Consider the following 22,678-nt stretch of genomic DNA (forward strand, 5'->3'; position numbering starts at 1 on the left):
GAGCAATGCCACTTATGACCTTATGGGTGTCTGTTTTAATTTCTTCATGGGATGTGAGCTTTGCTAACAATGTCACCATTTATTGTTCATCCTTAATGCCCTTGAGAATGGTGCTAATCCAAAGGGCAGTTAAGAGTCAACCACATTTTTGTGGGTCTGGAGTCATAGGCAGTTTGGAGCAGATAAGGATAGGAGGTTTTCATGAATAAACCAATTGGCTTTAAATTATTCAGTGGTTTAGTGGTTGTGATTACTGATACCACTTTTTTGATTCCAGTTTTATTTCACTAATAGAATTGAAATTCTCCAATGATGTTTTTGCTCATGTTTCCACATTACTATTCCAGTACGTAAGTTCTATAATCATGCAGTTGGTGTACATCTCAAAACCAGGGTCGTTGAATGTTATTGCCAAGGGGCATCATGAAGATGAGAAATAAGGAGACAATGATGGGTTCTTTGGGGAACTAGAGATAACACAGCTGGAGCAGAAGTGGGGAAGACAATGCAAGTGTTACTCTGGATATGATTTGAGAGAAAAGATGGGATCAAAGTAAGTGCAGTCCACCTCATTGAATGGAGAATGGAGAATGCTTGGCAAGGGTGGTGTGCTTTACTGTGTATAGTTTGCTGAGTGATTGAGAAGGATTGCTAGGCTTAAGTCATTCAAACAGGATACCATTTGTGATTTTGATTGGAACCATGGCAGCGTGCGTTAGAGGCTGAAATCTGATGAAAGCATTCAAGGATGTATTTCTGGGGAAGTTGAGAAGAAATTTGGTAAGCATCTGTGTGTTCAAAGACTTTGTTGAAGAAAGGAGTTTGAATTTAAGTGCTAAGTTACAAGTACTGTCCACTTGAAGACTTTATGACTCTTAAATAAGCTTACAACTGCTCAGTCAGCTTCCTGCTGGAGTTTCTTAACTAGCTTGCAGTTTCTTTTGCAGTTGTAAAGTTCCAGGTCAAATTCTAAAGGTTAAAATCAATTTCATCATTAGCACATTTACTTTGCTGACTGTCCAAGAGATCTGATGAGTTGGTTTCAGTCAACTTTTTTTTATTGTGGTAATCACAGAGACTTTTTTGTGTTTAATGAATTCACCTGGGATTTCAGGAGCAACCTGCTCTCTGATAGAGTGTGAGTTTCTTGAAACAATTGATTCCTGATAATATTGATGCACTTAAACTTCCTTTTGATGAGCATATTATGCATTTAAACTCAGCATGTATGCTGTCATCTTTAGCTGGCCCGTACTGAAATAGAAATGACCGATGGGACTATTATATACTATCATTTTTGACAGTTTAACAGAAGGGTGGTGTATTTCAAAAACCGGTGAATGGCCACCAAAACGTTGCTAGCAAGAAGAAAATAAAATATGGGAGTAAAGTAGCCAAGAATATGAAAGCATTTTGTAACAATTTTTGAAAGATTATTGACAATAAGTAGCAATCCTGGATTTCATAATGAGTACAACAGTACATCAATATCCTCTGTTGTCTTAGTAAGTTGGTGCACCTACTGATGCAATTTCATCAGAAATTCATGACTATCCATCATTTTTAATGCACGGGGTGAGGGGGGTGGGTGACTGAACCATGCAACAAAACATAGTCTTTTGTATGAGGTGTACAAAGTATGTGAACATAACATAATTTAAATGTTCTGCCTTCACATTGCCAAGAATAATCAATAATAAACAAATTTCAAGTGTTACCTAATTCACTGATAGAAATCAAAGTTAAGGTTTTGAAGGCAACAGTCAAAGGAGCTAGTGATAATGGGAACTGCAGATGCTGGAGAATCCAAGATAATAAAATGTGAGGCTGGATGAACACAGCAGGCCCAGCAGCATCTCAGGAGCACAAAAGCTGACGTTTCGGGCCTAGACCCCTCATCAGAGAGGGGGATGGGGGGAGGGTTCTGGAATAAATAGGGAGAGAGGGGGAGGCGGATTTCCTACAGACTAAGGGGGTGGCCATGGGCACCCGCATGGGCCCCAGCTTGCCTGCCTCTTTGTAGGTTACGTGGAACAGTCCCCCTTCCGCACCTACACAGGCCCCAAACCCCACCTCTTCCTCCGTTACATTGATGACTGTATCGGCGCCGCCTCTTGCTCCCCAGAGGAGCTCGAACAGTTCATCCACTTCACCAACACCTTCCACCCCAACCTTCAGTTCACATGGGCCATCTCCAGCACATCCCTCAACTTCCTGGATCTCAGTCTCCATCTCAGGCAACCAGCTTGTAACTGACGTCCATTTCAAGCCCACCGACTCCCACAGCTACCTAGAATACACCTCCGCCAACCCACCCTCCTGCAAAAATTCCATCCCCTATTCCCAATTCCTCTGCCTCCGCCGCATCTGCTCCCATGATGAGGCATTCCACTCCCGCACATCCCAGATGTCCAAGTTCTTCAAGGACTGCAACTTTCCCCCCACAGTGGTCAAGAACGCTCTTGACCGCGTCTCCCGCATTTCCCGCAACACATCCCTCACACCCCGCCCCCGCCACAACCGCTCAAAGAGGATCCCCCTCGTTCTCACACACCACCGCACCAACCTCCGGATATAACGCATCATCCTCCGACACTTCCGCCATCTACAATCTGACCCCACCACCCAAGACATTTTTCCATTCCCACCCCTGTCTGCTTTCCGGAGAGACCACTCTCTCCGTGACTCCCTTGTTCGCTCCACACTGCCCTCCAACCCCACCACACCGGGCACCTTCCCCTGCAACTGCAGGAAATGCTACACTTGCCCCCACACCTCCTCCCTCACCCCTATCCCAGGACCCAAGATGACTTTCCACATTAAGCAGAGGTTCACCTGCACATCTGCCAATGTGGTATACTGCATCCACTGTACCCGGTGTGGCTGCCTCTACATTGGGGAAACCAAGCGGAGGCTTGGGGACCACTTTGCAGAACACCTCCGCTCGGTTCGCAATAAACAACTGCACCTCCCAGTCGCAAACCATTTCCACTCCCCCTCCCATTCTTTAGATGACATGTCCATCATGGGCCTCCTGCAGTGCCACAATGATGCCACCCAAAGGTTGCAGGAACAGCTACTCATATTCCGCTTGGGAACCCTGCAGCCCAATGGTATCAATGTGGACTTCACCAGCTTCAAAATCTCCCCTTCCCGCACCGCATCCCAAAACCAGCCCAGTTCGTCCCCTCCCCCCACTGCACCACACAACCAGCCCAGCTCTTCCCCTCCACCCACTGCATCCCAAAACCAGTCCAACCTGTCTCTGCCTCCCTAACCTGTTCTTCCTCTCACCCATCCCTTCCTCCCACCCCAAGCCGCACCTCCATCTCCTACCTACTAACCTCATCCCACCTCCTTGACCTGTCCGTCTTCCCTGGACTGACTTATCCCCTCCCTACCTCCCCACCTACACTCTTCTCTCCACCTATCTTCTTTTCTCTCCATCTTCGGTCCGCCTCCCCCTCTCTCCCTATTTATTTCCAGAACCCTCACCCCATCCCCCTCTCTGATGAAGGGTGTAGGCCCAAAAAGTCAGCTTTTGTGCTCCTGAGATGCTGCTGGGCCTGCTATGTTCATCCAGCCTCACACTTTATAGTCAAAGGAGCTAGTTTGTTAAAAAGAAAAGGGGATAGATTTAATAGCTCCATGTTGATTAAATCTTTAAATTCTTTACAGCTAATGTTGTACTTTTTGGAGAGTAATCATTGTTGTAATTTGAGAAATTCAGTAATGTTGCTTCAAACATGGACAAAAATGCTGAAGTCCAGAGGGGAGATGACAGTGACAGCCCATGCATTAAGGCAGCATTTGTCCAAGTAAAGCATCGACTATCCCAAGAAGAATTGAAGTCCATGGGAATTAGGGGAAAGCGTCCATTGCATGCAATCATACCCAGCACAAAGAAAATGGTTGTGGTTATTGTAGATTGATTACCTCAGACCTAGAACATCACTCACGAGTTCCTCAGGATAATGTTGTCACCCTCCACCTGACTATCTGTGGCTGCTTCATCAATTACTTTCCATCCATCATAAGTGATGATTGCATGATGTACAGCACCAACTGAGAATTGTCAGATACTGAAACAATCCATTTCCAAAAGCAACAGCACCCTGGGCAACATCCAGGATTGGACTCATAAGTGGCAAATAACATTAATGCCACATCAGTGCCAGTCAATGAACATATCCAATAGCAGAAAATCTAATCAACCTCCTTTGATATTCAATGGCATTGCTATTGCTGAATCACCTACCGTCAATATCTTATGAATTAATATTGACCAGAAATTGAATTGCAGTCATCCTGTAAGTACTGTTGCTAAAAATTCTGTGGCAAGAAACTTAAGTCATTTTTCCCCAATGCTACCACAAGCTGCTAGTCAGAAATATAATGGAATATTCACTTTCCTGGATCAGTGCAGCTCCTGTAACATTCAATGCAGCCTGTTTGATTGGCAATAAGGGATGAGCAATAATTGATGATGTTGCCAGTAATGTTTTCAGCCTGTGAATGAATAAAAAAAATCCATCAGCTGTAACACTGACTCCTTTTACCATTGATGTACAATGGTAACCCTAAGCACTATTATAAGATACATTGCAATTATTCCAACAGCACTTTCCAAATCTATGACTTCTCCCAACTGCTCTGGAGGTGTGTAATAATATCTTTAAACAGGTGAATTAGAAAATATCTAGAGGCTTCCTGTCACTAATTCAATGGAATTCAGGTGAATTTTACCATGTGATGACATGGGTGAATACTGGAGGTTTTTCTCTTCCTATTTATTGCTGAGAGTGAAATTGATCCCATAAATGTTTCTTGTAACAAAAGTAATAAATGAGTCTCTTTATACAGATGCAGTACATTGTATGCAAAACTATTTGGGGTCATAATGGTGTAAAATTATGGAGCATCAATCATTAACTTGAATCATCCAATTTTAATACATCTTCATGGACTACAATAGACTAAAAAATGTAGTAACATTGACCTAAATGGTTACAGCAATCACCTGACTACAGATTGAGGCAAGTCCTGAAAGCCAATATGGAAATCAGTAAAGACCCAAAATGTTAACTCTACTTTCTCTCTGAAGATGCTGCCAGACCTGCTGAGTTTTTCCTGCAATTTCTGATTATGTTTCTGATTTCCAGCATCTGCAGTTCTTTGTTTTTTTTGGAACAAGCAAAGTTGTTTTAAATGAACACAGAATTTTAACTAAAGACACTGAAACAGTCAATTGAGTCAGGCAGCAAGAAATTCTCCTGTTTCAGCTGACACTAGTTTGAAAGTTGTAAATATTGAACATGAAAGGTTGCCAGCAACAATCTCATTTAGAAAGACAGCAAAATCAGCTTCAGGAATATACAAATAAAATATATTTAAGTAAAGTATTGGCAGTGCAACAGAGAGATAGAAAAATTGATAAATAAAGGCAAGACTGGAAATCTGTTTTTCTGTTTGCTTTTTTTCCCTTTAGGATGGCATGGCAGCTCAGTGGTTGGCACTGCTACCTTACAATGCCAGGGACCTTGGTTTCATTTCAGCCCAGGTGTTTTTCTGTGTAGAGTTTGCACATTCCCCCCATGTTTGCGTGGGTTTCCTCTGGATGCTCTGATTTCCTCCCACAGTCGAAAGGTTTGGTGGATTGGCCATGCTGAATTGCCCATAGTGCCCAGGCATGCACAGGCTCAGTGGATTAGTCATGGGAAATGCAGGGTTATGGGGATAGGTAGGGGTATAGGTCTGGGGTGGGATCGTTGGACGGTCAGTGTGTATCTGATGGGCTTAATGGCTTGCTTCCACATTGCAGGGATTCTATGAACATCTTGAAAACCAGCACTGGTTATAAATCAGGTGAGAGAAACATCTGCCCAACTGGAAATTCAAAGATTCTAAAAATGCTGATACTGCTGAGAATACAAGATATTAACTGAACAGCCATGCTCTCAGGTTCATCTATTACAAATTAGGGACTCTAATAACTTCTACAATTGCATATGCTTTCATCTTACCCCTTGAACTGGTCACTGTCCCCTTCTCAAGCTTTATACCCGTCTGCTTAATGTCATATTTTATCAATTTTCTCAGGATCGGTAGGTAAAACAAATCATCTTCTATTTAGTCAAGCAGTTGGCTTCTTAATTCTAATCTAGTGCCTCATTTTAATTGAACAGTGATATAACTTTGCGCAACAAATAAATATTTGTCCTGACCAAACAAAAGGAGCCGATTTCGTCAAAGATGGAAAGAACTGCCGATGCTGGAGTCTGAGATAACACAGTGTGGAGCTGGGGGAGCACAGCACCCCTTCTCTCCCGACTGTAACAAGGGGATGTTTGTAAATTCGATATGCAACTTTAATTTTTTCTTAGTTTGGATGTACGCATGATGGAAATATTTTAATCCAGTTCTTGACTGAGGTTCGAAGTAGTGTTGTTTTTCTATAATGAGCAATGAACTTGCCCCTCAGAGATGTTATGGACTTCAGTTTTGCTAATCATAACACCAGATTCAACAATATTTCTACTGTCACCATTTCCATTCTGAAAAATATAACACAGTATTAACAACATAAATATTATTAACATAAAAACTTCATGCATTGTGATTTTATCTGTCATTTACAGTTTGATTATCATTTGCATTCCCAAGTTTATTAAAGACTAAAGTTGTACACGTTGCACAACCATGGGTATATTATAAAGAAAAATATTAGTCTATTTATTCTCAATCCACAATCTCTTTTCATTTGTGTCTTATTTTCATTTGTACAGATATAGGAAGGGAACTTTGTTTGTATGGGCTTAATCTGAAGATGTTTAATTTTTGCAAGTAGTTTGGCATGTAACCATTCTTTCCCTCAAAGATATGAAGGTAATTTTCAAAAATAAGAACAGAAAGTGCTCGAGTTGATCAGCTGGTTGCGTATGGGACCTTAACATTTTCAAATGTGCAGCTGTCTCTCCAATATTGCAATAGTGACTAGCTTCAAAAATGCTTGATTAATAACAAAGCACGTTTGTCGCGAACTGCCTTATACAAATTTGAGACTTCAGTTTTTACCATCGTCTGAAATGTTTCAGGATCAATTGCTAACAAGTGTATTTCACGACATGGTGTTTCCCTAATAGCTAGTTTCTCTTGCTTAGAGAAAGTACATTCAGTGATTTTTATATGTGCACCGACCCGTTCGGATGTGCCGCGACAAACATCCAGGGCAGGTAGGATTTGGGCAAGACCCCTTTGGGTAAAAGGCGGGTGTGGTCCTCCTGTATCACTAACCCCCATCCCAGACGTTGATGTTGTGCATCGTAGGCTTTAGGGGGGAATTTCGGGTTAGTGTGAGAGGGAGGCAATTACCATTATGAAAAATGCTTTTGGATTTGATAATGTGCGACACGATGAGCGCATTATATACCTTTACACTTAATTTTTGCGTCGTCTGGAAGCAAGCGCCACCCACGGATGATTCAAAAACCAACTTTGCCACAATCAAACGCCGTGCCAAGCGCTTGTGATACATTTATTTGTGTCTAGTGGATTAGTTGGTTCATAATTTATTCATACAATTTCACATTTCCGCCTTTAAAATAGACCACTCTACTTTGCCCGTTCAAGTTTTTTTTCTCTCTCGGCATTTTCTGACTGAAATGAACCTGTCATCTGCTGTTCAACGAAAGCTCGTAAAATGGCAGGTATTGATTATAATTGGTATCCCAATGTTCCAATTGGAAAATGCAGATTTTACAGGAATACGGTTAACCAATAGTAGTGACGTGCCCACCCCCTTTTGCTGAGCAGTTCGCATGGTGAGTGGATTGCCCTTCAATTAGTTGACATGAGGTGAAAGCTTTGGCCATGTTGTCGTTTTTAGATAGTGCATTGTGACAAAGAAGGAATAGGAGTTGCCATGTCTTGCGAGTGGGTGTATGTTAATTAAGTTGTTAATACAACTTTACTTAAAAAGAAATAAATGAAGATCAGACTTTTAAGCTTATATTTTCAACGTTTGAGTCGTTCCTAACTGTGCCCAGGGCAGTTTTGAAAGGAGGACAGGTAAGGGATTCTGTTTTCTGAAGGTTGAATTGTCATTATTTTTGTACTTATTTTATTAGTTTTGTGCTTGCGGTCCAGATGAAGTTCCTGAAAGGGATAGACTGGTAGGTGTAGAATGTTTTGTCAGTTTGGAGCTTGTCTCTTGTCCAACGCGGTACTGTATGACAGAAATCTGATCGGTGTTAATGTAGAATCTACAGCAGTTGCCTCAACCTGAAGCTTAGTATGTTCGAGGATTATTTGCTTTTAAAATAAATTAATTTGGAAAGTAAGCCAAGTGTGGTACTGAGACTAAGCTCATATGCAACACTGTGCCTTTTCAGAAATGCTGGTTATTCCCTTTGCAGCAAATAAAGTCACATTTACTTATCAGACACACAAAAAAATCGTTTGCCCAATGATGGACTCTAAACAAATTCAAAGCCCCATTTATCAGTGTTAACTTTAAAAACAGTAGTAAAAATTAAAGTAGTAAACTCATGCAGAGATGTAACTTTTGATCATTTTTCATGAATCTCTGCCCTTACAAAGGGACTTTGTGAAATTGCTGACTGAACCACTTGCCGTTAAGGCTTTCAAAATAAGTCTTATGACGTGGCTGAGATTTGAAGTTTAGTTGCCCATGTTGCAGGTTTTTCTGTACTGTACAAGATAACAAGTAGAAGGTTTTTTAATGCAGTAAATGGATCTTGCTTATAATGTGGATCGTTTGCCATAACTAATGCATTTCATTGATTTGCTGGACCAAGCAGTGGAAAAAATAGTCATCAGCTGATCCAGTTTAATGTGATTATGTAGCAATTGTCTAATCGCCAAACTGCTGATTTAAGTTGGATTAATTTACAACGAGCATCACAGTTGTCCCTGAATGATGATATGCTTTTCTGTGTCAAGTTCAAGAAGTGTTTCCTGTGACAAAAAAAATTTCAGAAAAGATAATACTTTGATCTGTTTCTGCTAATACTTTGAAGGGAACATTTGTAGTTTGAATTTACAGCTGTAGTCTAAAATTAGAGACCATTTATTTTCAATCATTTGGTTTGAGTTGAAACTACACTAAGAATAAACCATACATTTAAACTTGTGGCAAAGGAACAGTTGTTCCTGTTTATATTTAATTAAACTCCTATTAAGATGTTCTGAATTGAACTTGTGTCATCTTCTGTAATTTAGTGATGAAGTGTCTTTATTTGCTTCAAAGAAATAAACGCACTGGATAGAAATTAGGCAAAAAATGAAATTATTTTCTTTCTACAAGTGCTCACATTTTGTTGAGTCTGCAGCTGAGAGAAAATGTCTAAGAGACTGTTGTGTTTATTGCACCTTCTTGTCATGGAATTGCAACAAAACCAGCTGAAAAGACTTAATGTTACATAATTTGTTATATTAAAATAGGTAATATAGCAATGTATAATGTATTTAACAGGAAACTGTAATAAATTAATGGTGCAACAGTTTTAAAGGCTGCCTTTTTTTTGTCTCAATTTTGCTTTGCCACTGCCAAAAACCTCTGGGCTTTGAGGAGACATGAGCATGTATGAATATATAAGTATTTTAAATAGTTGAGCAGAAGTTTTAATATGTGATACTACTTGATGCTTATTTACTCTGTAGTTTTAACATATAGGCTGAAACTTTACAAATGTTTAAAACTTTTTTCAAATAAACATCCAAATTCGTTTTGATCTGATTGCTAATTTTGTTTTCCATGTTACAATCATGATATGCAACAATCAACAATATGATGTAACATCGTTTCTGGACTCGGGACATAATTAACCTCTGTGAGTACTTTGTGTTCATTACCTAAGAATGCCAGTTTTGTAACACACTACATTGTTCTGTTATTGTGTTACTAAAATATATGGATGAAGTTAATTGTATATGAAGATTAAATCTGTTTGATTTATTTTATGTGATGACTAGTGATTTATATTTGCAAATCACCGGAGTAATTTGAAACTGCTAGTGTATTTGATCTCACAAATCAGCTCGTTTTATCTTGAATTTGTATCACAACAGAAGGCCATTTGTGACCTATTATCACATCTATATGGTAAAAGAAATGTGTTAAGTATGTAAATAAGCATATTAGAACTGCAAAATTTATTCTTGTATGGATCAGTTTGCCATCCAACACCAAAAGTTCTGTATGTACGTTCGTGCTGGACTTTTATGATGACTTTGCAAGCAAAACCGAAAGATGTGCACTTTTATAGTTTGCCTTGCTACTTGTTCAAGCAAGTTATTTGAACTAAAATGTATCATATAATGAGGATAACAATTGCAGCAGTCTAGTGAAAGATCTTAAGCGGAAATACCAACAAGCTGATATTTGGGAGAACCATACCTGCGTTCTGTTTGCAACTCATTGAAGTACTTGGCTTATAAATCTGCCATATTTTGCCTAAATATTTCCCATTACAATATTTTCTAACAATATAACATACACAATGACATATACTCTGACAACTAATGTCTTCAGAAATATTGACAATCAAAACTTGACTGATAAGTGAAAAGTCTTTCTGTATTTTGGGGAATAATACAGGTAGATGGAAATGCATATTTCTAAAACGGGTATTATATAAGATCCATTTTTATTACTTTTATTAATAATGGACCAACAGAACCAAGTTCAACCCTCTCCTTGCTCAATGTTTACAAAATGTGCATTCCTTGGAACGTTACAATTAAAAGCAGGAATACTGCTTTTAGTTATAACCTTCCGCAGGAAAACACGTTTTGAAAACATTGGGCAAGGAGAGGGTTGAACTTGGTTCTGTTGGTCCATTATTATTGAATGGCATGTTGATACTTTTGTGAACAGGAGCCACTTGAATGGCTAGCTCCACCTATACATTCAAACCAGCAGGTGCCACTGATATTGGGCAGCAACAGTCGATGGGGAAATACAATGAGGACGATAGAATTGAATTAAATATTGTTAATCCAAGAGTGAAGGGATATGTAAATATTCTTTCTGCACTTAATGTGTATTCTAATGTAGGTGCAAAGCAGCTACAAAATGCAGATGCTTTTTTTAATGTCTACTTACATTGGTTGCTCTCCTTTAAGATTTAAAGGTCATAAAACAGTAGCATTATGGTTATTAACTTGCATGCCTAATCTTTAAATGGAATCAAATAACTTTAAAGTAAAAAGCCAATAAAAGAAATGTTGGCTGTGAAACAGATGAAGAATCTTTGAGACCTAGTTCATGAATGCACTTTAGAGAGGAAAATCAACTGGTCAGGCCGCATACGGTTCCAGACTCATAGCCAAGAGTTGACTTCTAACAGCCCAGGGAATTGCCTAGCAATTCAGTCACTTGTACTCAAAACGATTAGTCATCAGCACCTTCCAAAAAATAAGTGGGTATAGGCAAAAAAATGCTGGCATTGCTACACACTGTCAATGAGTACGAGGAAGCATGCTGTGAAACTTCAGCTTTTGATTCAACTTGAAATTTTATTGAAATGTTTACAGCAAAGTAAAACTTGGAATACCCAATAACCCAAACTGTGAATTATCATTTTCTGTTTACAATAATACCACAACTAATAGTCAATACAGCATGGAGCTGGAGGAACACAGCAGGCCAGGCAGCAACAGAGGAGCAGAAAAGTTGACATTTTGGGTTTGTACACATCATCAGACAATTAGTAATTCTATGATCATTTTAAAATGAATCCGTCTGACTTAAATAAAATGTATTTTCTATTAAGGAATACTCCCAAGATATTTGGCATTACACTAAGCACTTAGATAAAATACTTAGTTAGAATGAAAATGCGCACCTTGTGACTAAGCACTACTTGTGTCTACTGGGCCATAGTGCTGTACTGGGTCGTGCAGACCAGGAGAGTCAAATCCTGACCTGTGCAGTTATAAATTACTGCTGTAATTGGCCTTGGCACACTTTAAGACGAGGTGTAAAAATTCTTGCTTTTAGTTATAACCTTCCACAGGAAAACACATTTTGAAAACATTGGGCAAGGAGAGGGTTGGAGTTGGTTCTGTTGGTCCATTATTATTGAATGGCATGTTGATACTTTTGTGAACAGTAGCCACTTGAATGGCTAGCTCCACCTATACATTCAAACCAGCAGGTGTCACTGATATTGGGCAGAAACAGGCGATGGGGAAATACAATGAGGACGGTAGAATTGAATTAAATTATTGTTAATCCACGAGTGAGGGGATATGTAAATATGTGCAAGATGGAGGAGAAAGTGCTTGGAAGAAGATGTGGCTATTACGAGTGAGTTGAATTATGTGTGTGAGTTCAATTGACTCTTGGATTCCTGAATGCCATTTTTAAAATCACAGCACAAAATGTTCATGGACAATAATGACCTGAAGTGTTCGTAGCATATTTGAACTTGATTCAATGCACATTTTATTTTGCCTTAGATATGATACACTGACTCTTGACAGACTATGTTTTCCCCACTATACCCTTTCTCTGTTATATAAAAAGTGTTTGATGGAATATTGTGGTTGACTGGCTCTGGTTCAAATACTTCAATTATTTCTGTGCTTATGTCAGATTTACCACATAGAGCAGTTTTTTTCCTGAATGTTAATATTATCATTCAAGCAGAAGTAATTGTTGATGCTGTTCTTTATCTTAAAGATTATGTAGTTGATTCTCTGATAGCAATGAAAAAAATCCTGATCTTAATTTCTGTTGACACTGACTGCATATTATAATTTTCTTTAGTTACACTTTAATGATGTAGACATAAAGTATTCCAAAACACTACCAAGGAAAATAATTCCCCCCCTGCCCCGCCCAGCCTATTTCTTTTCCTGTCCTGCTATTCTGATGACTGCAGTTTGTTTGATGTTTATGAAGCTAGTTCTTCACAAATATAATCTAAGTGAGCAGAAAATCTGCTCCTGTTGAACAATATAGTAAATTACAAACAATATAATCTTTTAAATATAATATGCACTTTAATTCCATAATTATAAATACATGCATTCATATAAATGTTATGCAGTGTGTCGGAATTTATTGTTCTTTTTGAAAGCTGCTTTGCGTCAAATGAAAAATTAAAATATCAAGTCTTTTACCAAAGCTTCCAGGTGGGAAGGAGGAAGTGAATTCTCATATAGGATTTTCAAAACTAATAGGATTGCTGTTTGAAATGAAATAAATGTAAACAAAATTAGCAGATCTCAACCTTGAAAAGAGTGTGGCTAAAAATGGTCTAAATGAAAAAAGGATGGATCTAATTGGGTTTCATTTCCATGACCTGAGTTTGAATCCAGTCTGGGTTGGATGATGAAAGTCTCTTGCATCAGCTAGCTGTGAGTATGACAAGTTTTGCAAGTTCACAACCAGCTTTTTGAGGTACAGACTTGCTGCATAGACCATGAATAATTGTCTTTTGTTACATGATGGCCATTATTTTTCTAGAGGTGTAAGACTTTAGACCTGGGGATAATACCCTGAAGCGGGATAGTTAAATCACGTTAAAGAATAAGTTGGGCTGGTAGATTAAGAAACAATTCACTGAGATACGATGAAACTATTTGTATTTAACTAACCTGAAAATGATAATGTGTATATTGGAAACAAACCAATATTTCAATCTGAGATAGTAAGAACCACTAATGCAGGAGTCAGAGATAAGTGTGGAGCTGAAAGAACACAGCAGGCTGGGCTCCCAATGTGGCCTCCTTTACACCGTGAGACCAAACGGAGGCTCGGAGATCTCTTTGTAGAGCACCTACACTCTTTTTGACAAAGACCTTTCAGTCGCAAACCATTTCAACTCCGCCTCCCATTCACTGGGTGACATTTCCATCCTGGGCCTCCTCCAGTGTCACAACGATGCCAGCCAGAAACTGGAGGAGCAGCACCTCATATTCCACCTTGGGAGCCTACAGCCCGATGGTCAAAATGTGGACTTTACCAGTTTCAAATTCTCCCCACCCCCATCCTCATCCCCTGACCAACCCTCCCTCTCATCCCCACCCCCTTGACCTGACACAACCTGCCCATCTTCTCTCCCACTTATCCACGCTGCCCATCTCACTGCCCAATTCCTGGCACCTCCTACCTGCACTCACCTATCACCACCACACCTACCTTCCCCAGCCCTACCCCTCCTCTCTCTAATATTTCAATCTCCTTTTATAATACAGCAATTGAGTTATACATATAACCATTTCCTAAGATTTACCAACAATATCCAGGTGTGAACTCTTAGCAAACAGTTGCCACAGTGCAGGCTATTTCTTTAGCAACTAGAAATCAGACCTGTTGCTGCATACATATTTGTAATTCTGTTTGCATCTGACTCATTTATCTGACATTTCCAGTTTTAAAATAGTAATTTATTTTTCCTTGTTCTTTTCCTCCTTAGCACGGACAAGAAACTGTTTCATAAGATTTAGGTGTCCCGTTGTACAGTAAAATGTCCATATTCAAAGTCTGTTTAAATGGTGTACATTTCTTAAATAAGCCTCAACTGTACAATCAGCTGTAGTTAGATTTACAGTATAAATTCTGCAAAGGCATTCCCAATCTCACTCGAGATTTAGTTTTGATTCTAGATGATATGTTTTATTGTACTGATGTTTCTTGAGTTTCTGTACTCCTTTCGAAATTTCCATTTTCTGCTTTAAGTTGTCAGGCTAGAAGCTGAGCAATAATTTGCCTTGCTGTTTGAATTATTAAGCCCTACTTGTGAGTACTGGTACTGACTTTTTATTGACAAAGTAAGCTATTGCAAATTTTCTCAACATAACTACTTGCCTGGTCTGCCAAGTTGTTAACTCTATCTTTCATTCTCTTTCTTGCATCTGTTTTTCATGAGGAAGAAATACTGCTGTAAATTAATTCATCTGTATCTGGAGAACTTACTAATGTGCTTTAGTTTCAAAATAATTAATCACTTTTTTTCTTTATGAAGCTATGTCACAATATTCTTGTGCTTTGCTCCCCCCCCACCCCGACAATCAGCAATTCTAGTTCACATTGTAACCATTTTTGAAGCGAGAGAGTTCTGAGGAAAGGTCACCGGACCCAAAATGTCAACTGTTTTTTCCTTCACAGATGTTGCCATTCCTGCTGAGCTTTACCAGCAACTTCTGTTTTTGTTCCTGATTTACAGCATCCGCGGATCTTTTGGCTTTTATTGAGTGTTGCAGTCACTGTGTCTCCTGGGACATTTTTTTCTTAAATTGCCAAACAATCTGCCAAAAATCTGTGCAATTGGACAATGCTTTCAATTTTTTTTGTCAAATTATTTTAAATTATTCTTTTTTTCTTATGATTTAAAGAGCCAGTGTTTGATAATGCTGGATTAATACGGTTGTAAATGCATTTACTGCATTAAGTAATTAAATCACGGATCCAGAACTTTCAGTATCTGGGTCATCAGCAGATGGATATATGACCCAAGATGCTGTTGGGATCCAGCAGCCCTCCTGATGGATTAAGATCCAATTAGAATTGCCTGGAAAGTTTGAAATTGGACACTTTTTTTGACAAATCTCCAGCTCCGTAGGGCCCTCAAATGGACATATATGTAATACATAACTGAACACTCCCTGGGAAATGCTAGAAAAATGAAAACCAAGACTAATTTAACTTTGCAGGGTAAGTTCTGTAGTTTATCATATCGTTGTCACAGACAATCCAGCTGTTGATTATCCTTCTAACCTTTTGACTCACCTCTCCCCAGTGATCTGGCTGGCAGCCCAACCTGAGCCAATTTATTTTGATACAACTTGCACTTATTTAGTACCTTGAAAGAGGTGAATATTTGAAGATTCTTCAAAGACTTAATCTGACAAACAGTGCTAGACCATAGAAGGAGATATTCAGAGGGGTAATCAGAAATTTGGCCTGAGGTGGGTTTCATTGAGGATCTTCAATGATGCAAAGGGATTTTGGAGGAAATTCCAGTCATGGCAAAATAAGCTGGAGATACAAAGGTGTGGTTGAAACACAGAGCTTTGAAAGGTGGGTTTGTACATTTGGAGCAGGATGCAAAGGTGGTGGGACAAAAGGCATTTAAATGCAAGCCTGGCAGTAAAGTTGGGACACTGGTAGGATTGGGAGACAATATGGACTGGAGAGACCAGACTGAAACTTGCTGCGGGGCAAGATATCGGCAGTAAAATTCTGGCTTAGTTAAAATTTCCACAGGGCGGAAGGTGAGAATTCAGTTAGCAAAGTATTGCAATAATTGAATGTGACAGAGTAATGTTGGAGGTGGGGTGCCAAACTATAAAAGGTGGAACTTGGCAGTGCTTTATTTTAAAAAGACTCTCACACAGAGTTAGTGGCAAGGGCTGTGGCCAGGATTGGTCAGAGTTGAGGTAGATGTAGGTGATTCATGATTCAGGTGGAGCAAACTGTTAAACAGTATGGAAAAACACAACAGGCCATTTGTGGTGAGAAATGGAGTTAACATTACAGGCTGAGCAACTGCTCATCAGAAAGAACTCAAATTTGGATTTCTTTTCGGTCTTATTTCAGATTTCCAGTGAGTTGTATTTTGGTTTGTTCAGTGTATAAAAGAGGGTGTTTAAGTCTCATTGGATTTCTAACAATGAGCCTGAGAATCTATAGCATAAAGAAAAGGCTGTGTAGATGCTTAAATTTAATTCAGTTGAAGAATTAATCTTGGGCCAATAAATGGCAGTCTTGTAAGCTATTGATCATGAGGATAGTTTGGTTAGTTGGATGCAAACTGAAATGTAGACAGAATAGGTTGTTGGTAGATGTGGAAGTGTCAGAATGAAAACAAGCTGATAGGTGGTGGTTGGTGCTAGATCCCCTGTTAATGATCTTATAGAGACTTGGATAGTGGAATACTATTCATGGTATCTTTTGTCTGATAGCCCACAGTGACTGGGCTAGACGAAGGTTGATTAGCAGATAAGGAACCTGAGAAGAAATCATGCATAATTTGGAAATAGGTTAGACAGGAGAGGTTAGAATTTAACAGGAAAGTGATCTGCTGAATATGAGGAGAATTGTAAACTGGCTGAGTGAAGTTGGTGATGATATTTTCTGGATAGGAGGAGGGATCACATGGAAATGTTGAAGACCCTTGAGAGTTGTTAATTTGGATTCAAATAACCTTTTCTATCAGGTGCAGGATGGAAAACTAGGGGACACGTTTTTAATTCAAGGAATGAAGGGAAAGATAAGTTTCAGTTTTACTGAGAGAGTACTAATTTTGAACAGTCCGGTGGTACATTGGATAAGAAACAGGATAATTTTTTTTGGTTCTAGAATTATGTTGAAGGATATAATGGAAAGTTTGGGAGACAAAACCAGAAGTTCTAGTGGTACTCTCCGAACTAAGTGTGAAGTGGATTAAATATTGAAGTTTTCATCCTACACTTATTGCTATGTGCATCTGCAGTCCCCAAGAACAATGATAATGAATGATAAATGACATTGCCCTTAATTGCAAAGAAATATTATATGAATAATGTAGTAATGAATCATGCAAGTTTTCTAAATCTGGACCAGAGTGCTTTTACATTCAGTAGGATTTGTTCGCCTCAATTTAACTGGCAATTTCCAAAGTAGTGTGCATAATATTTATAAAGTATTGCACCAACAACAGAATAGATGCTGCTACACCGACAGTTGTGTGTAAATGTTAATTATATTTAGTCAAAAAACTATTTTGTTATTCATCAGATTAATAACATTCTACAATGTTGTTTTAATTTTTTTGAATATTGGGTAAATAATCAATGAAAGCTTGCAGACCAAAATTTCTTGGATCTTCGCCGCTAATTATAGGAGGCATCAAACTCCTTTTGTGGTAGTGTTGATGTCATTAGCTGAGTGGACAGTTCAAATTGTGCAAACAGGAATTTTGACTGCTGTCTTAAAATCGGCCTGTAGTTTCATAGATGAAGCTCGCAAGCACAAAACAATTGCTATTTCCTACACACCAGCTCTTGGAAAGATATCCAAGAGTTTATTTTTCTCTTGTTTGCTCATATCTTTGTTTTCTTTGAAGATATTCAAATATTTGGTTGGTACTGGTGCCTATGTTTTTTGTGTAAATGTTATTCCAGCAAATTCCAATATTGTTGTGATTGTGAAAAGAAAACCTCAAATCAAATTATTCTTGCATGGAAGGTATAGCAATTTATCAAAGATATACAGGAGTACTCAGAATCAAAGGTTCTGGCATAATTTCTTTCTTTTGTCATAATCTCAATAACCTCAGTATGGGATGAATTGTGGTTCTACTCTGAGTCTCTAAATTTAAACATTGCTGAAAAGAGACATATGTCGCATGCAGAGTCAATTTGCCACGGAGTCAACGCTATATTTTTCTCTTGTAGTTTACTTATTTGTTTGTATTTTCACATTTTTGCCCTTGCCCCGATAAATGCAAGTGGAATAGTTTCAGCAATATTCAAATGCTATTTTTCTTAAAGTACTAATGATGTTAGTTGCCATCTGGTACCCGTTCGTTGTGTGATTTCCTATCCTTACTCCAACCATTCCGGCCCGTGTATAGTTTGATGTTTAGCTGCTAAAATTTCAGAATAATTTTGAACAATACCAAGAGCTAAGTGAATCATTTCCAAAACATGAGTCATTGGTTAATTGTAGAGCAACTATTCTCTTACAATGTGAAGGGCACATGTACGTTCTAAAATGAAATTGACAAAATAAGATGAATAAACTTGTTTCTGAATTTATAGTGGAGAGTTTTTACTTGTAGCTTAATTTGCTCTACCTGCATAAACCTTTAGCACTGCTGTAATCCAGTATTGAATGTTGAAATAAAATGAGGTAATTAGGCTGTTATTGTATTATGGAACTCACTGGCTAGGCAGGAAAAAAAAACATCTGAGTGTTATGTCAAAAACAGCAGAACTCAGAAAGGTTGCCAAGTACATTTTGGAGCAAAAGCTACCCAAATACAGTTATTAAATATAAATACCCAAGACCCTCATCCTGGAAACAATTGAGGGTAAAAACAGAAGAAGGAGAAAATGGATCTGTGATTTAACGCTTGAGACATAGACTGAAGGAGGCTTGAAGAAAGCTGGAGGTGAAACAAGTTCAAGATGCTAACAGCCTCGCATATTGTGAGGGTGAAAGCTAAAAAATGATTCCTTCTTTCAGGAGGCAGTGGCTGGCCTAGTGGTGTTAGCACCGGACTGTTAACCGGCTCCCCAGAACATTTATCTGGGTTCGAATCCTGCCACATCACAGATGGTGGAATTTGAAGTCAATAAATATACAGAATTAAGAGTCCGTTGATGACCACGAGTCTATTGCCAATAGTCAGAAGCATCCACCTTGTTCACTCATGTCCTTTTTGGGAAGGAAACTGCCATCGTGATCTGGTCTCGCCTACTCATGACTCCAGACCCACAACAGTACGGTTAACTCTTAAATGCCCTCCTGGGTAATTAGGGATAGGCAATAAATACTGCTTAGTCAGTGACACTTTCATCCCATGAATGAATAAAGAAATAAAAATCAAATGAACACTCCGACATGGCGTTTTCTGCAGAGAATTTTGTTCAGCTGTTGGTATCAAGATTCTAATCCAGTTGAGGGACTTCCGTGGTCCTGTAAACTTTTTGGATTGAAACTGAAATGGAGCAAGAAAGGTGATGCCACATTTTTGAGCTTTCTCCTGCACTACCTTTTGCTCAAGGCAAAATAATTTGAGCAAGAATTCCCTTGGGTTTTATATCGATCTATTTTCACTACCATAATCTTTTTTTCCCCAGAGTTGAAATATCTGAAACTAGGGAGCATGGAGGGGGAAAGTTCAAAGGAGATGTGAGAGGCAAGTTTTTTTTTGAGAGAGTGGTAGGACTGTGGAATGTGCTGCCAGGGATGCTGGTGGAGGCAGATACAACAGGAATATTTTGAGAGACTTTTGATAAGCACATGAATATGCGAGGAATGGAGGGATATGGACCATGGGCAGGCAGAAGCAAGTTGGTTTAATTTGATATCATGCTTGGCACAACACTGTGGTCCAAACGGCCTGTTCCTTTGCTGTACAGTGCTATGTATCAGGTGATCGAGAACACTGTTGCAGAAGTTCAGGGTCAGGTTTCCGATAGTAGACCAAATACCCTATGGATCAAAACTTACACCATTGCCTGTGGTGTGAGTGACAAAGCATACACAAGGTCATTACACCTTCCAAATTGAGGTATTTAGCAAGAATATAACGTGGGATGCCCTTGGTGTCCTGATTCCTAGCAGCTGAAAAATCTCAACATAGAGAGTCATGGTATTATCAGATGTTGGAGCAGACTTGGAGTTAAGTGCCCTGTTCCTATCCAATGTTGCCCAGACAGGACCCCAGTTTAACATCTCCTCCTCCAAAAGATGATTGCTGAGACACTGTAGAACTCCTCAGTCCTTGACTGAAGTGTCAATATGGACTATGGGCTCCAGTGTCTGGAGTGAAAGTTCAGTACGCTTAAAATTTGTTACTGTACATGACAATGTACTAGTGAACCATGGCCCGTACCTAACAAAATATAGGAATCTGTGACAAATAGGATCAAATTATAGTTTTATTGGCTGTATTGTGCATCTTTGTTATTAATGATGGAAATTTGATGTGAGATATTGTTTTAAACAAGGTATTGCAAACATTAGAGATAACAAGGTGTAGGGCTAGATGAACATGGCAGGCCAGGCAGCATCAGAGGAGCAGGAAAGCTGACGTTTTTGGTCGGGACCTTTCTTCAGAAATGGGAATGGGGAAGGGGACTCTGATGTAAAGAGAGAGAGGTTAGCGATGATGGAAGATGGCTAGAGGAGCTGAAACGTCAGCTTTCCTGCTCCTCTGATGCTGCCTGACCTGCTGTGTTCATCCAGCTTTACACCTTGTTATCTCAGACTCCAGCATCGGCAGTTCCTGCTATCTCTCTGTTGCAAACGTTACCGGCCTTTTGTTTCCACCTGTTTTGTTGTGGTATTTTGTTTTGTTTTTGGCATGATCTCAATGTTAATCTGGCTGAATGGATCATTAAATCCTTAGTAGAACCTGCCTAATTTGTATTTGGTTTTATTTCTGAAGATGAAAATTTTCTATGGCTGGCATCTTAAAGGTGTGAGTGACATGGATCTATTGTGAGATGTGTTGCAGACAAGGGTGAGAAGTCTGGCAAGGAGCAATTCAACATTGGAAGCATCTTGCGCCATCTTTTCAGATTTTCACGTGCAACATGGCAAGCTTCTTGCTGGGCAGGGATGAGTGACCAATTAAAAGGATTATTACTTGTTAAACACCTTGTGGCACAACTTGTCCCGATGAACATTCAGTTCTCTATATGTTAGCAAATTCTCTTAACAACCTAACCATTGAGACAAGATGATTTGGAAACAGCAGACACTAGCTGCTCATGCCCCTTGTCAACATCTCTCAGCCCCTCATGACCACAATGGTACCTCTCTGATACACAAATGCAGGTCCCTCTGGAAGTACAGACCTGTGTAGCAGGATGTATTGGCACCTACTAGTGAAAGGCTGAATCTCTGTGCTACTGCCTGAAGAGTGCTCATTACTGCCTTCTGTTATGCTAGAAATTGCATGTGCACCAGGGGACGTAAGTTGCTGAGCCCACAACGTGTGGGGTAAGTGTCTCGACTTGTGAGCTGCAGCATCCATCGAAGATTGGCTTCTAAAGGCAATAGATAGAGCATGCATACCCATTACTGTGCAAGACACCAGACCTAGTGCACTGCCTGGTCTGTGTACTGTACCTCCCCTGCCTCAGAAATTGCTGAAATATTTATTGACAGCCAGAATTCTGGACACTGAAGCAGGGAAAGGATAAGGATGGCATTCACGGAGAGCCCGAAGTTGCCATCGTGGCCTTCTGCCATGTGGGCACACTTGCATCAGCTGGAATCAAGAGGAACAGAAACAGATCGCCACAGACCTCCATCCATCAAGCTTGACTCTGTGGCCATGAAATGACCTTGTCATTTGAGCCTACAGAAACACACTAACAACCAGATTTAAGGTTAAGGCAGTGTATAATGGTGAAAAGTCCACTACAATTCAGTGTTTAAAAATCAAAAGAGCTGTGTTTGCTGTAAAAGCTCAGCAGGTCTGGCAGCATCTGTGAACGTAAATCAGCATTAACAGATTGTGGTCCAGTAACCCTTCCTCAGAACTTCTCCAGGATTATGCAATCCCTTTTACACCCACTCAGGCAGGAAAGCAAAATGGATATGGGTGAAGGGAAAGACTGCGAAGGTTGTTCCGTTGTTGTTGAGAATATTCTTGAGCTGGTCAGAGCCCTGCTTCATGATCATTCTTCTCTGGATGCTTTCATTTGTTACAGGAGGTACAGTTTGACTGGTTCACTTTGATGAAAAGCCACAATTTGCAGCAACTGCTGAAGGAATAATAAAGCTGACTTTCTCTAGGCTTTAAATGGTTTATTACTGTACAGAGATAGTTTCTGAGGCTGTAGAGATCTGATGGATATCTATCTCCCTATCCAATTCGTACACCCACATTGTTCAGCCACCTCCAGAACCCGTCAGATTTTATGGAGGTGGGAGACCTTTATCGCTGGTCATTCATCCTCAGGCTAATCCGCTGCTTGCTGCTGA

The 22,678-nt window shown here is 39.5% G+C and overlaps 1 protein-coding gene across 1 annotated transcript in view; it reads left to right on the forward strand.

Annotated features, from left to right (window-relative positions):
- The first annotated feature begins 9,828 nt into the window (after positions 1-9,828).
- Positions 9,829-22,678, forward strand: part of LOC125452074 (band 4.1-like protein 3) — a 271,558-nt gene continuing 258,708 nt past the window's right edge. The window contains exon 1 of the mRNA XM_048530014.2: positions 9,829-9,851. The gene's annotated coding sequence lies outside the window, so the exon portion shown is untranslated. The remainder of the gene's footprint in view (positions 9,852-22,678) is intronic.

This window comes from Stegostoma tigrinum, chromosome 5, assembly GCF_030684315.1.
Source record: "Stegostoma tigrinum isolate sSteTig4 chromosome 5, sSteTig4.hap1, whole genome shotgun sequence".
NCBI lineage: Eukaryota > Metazoa > Chordata > Chondrichthyes > Orectolobiformes > Stegostomatidae > Stegostoma > Stegostoma tigrinum.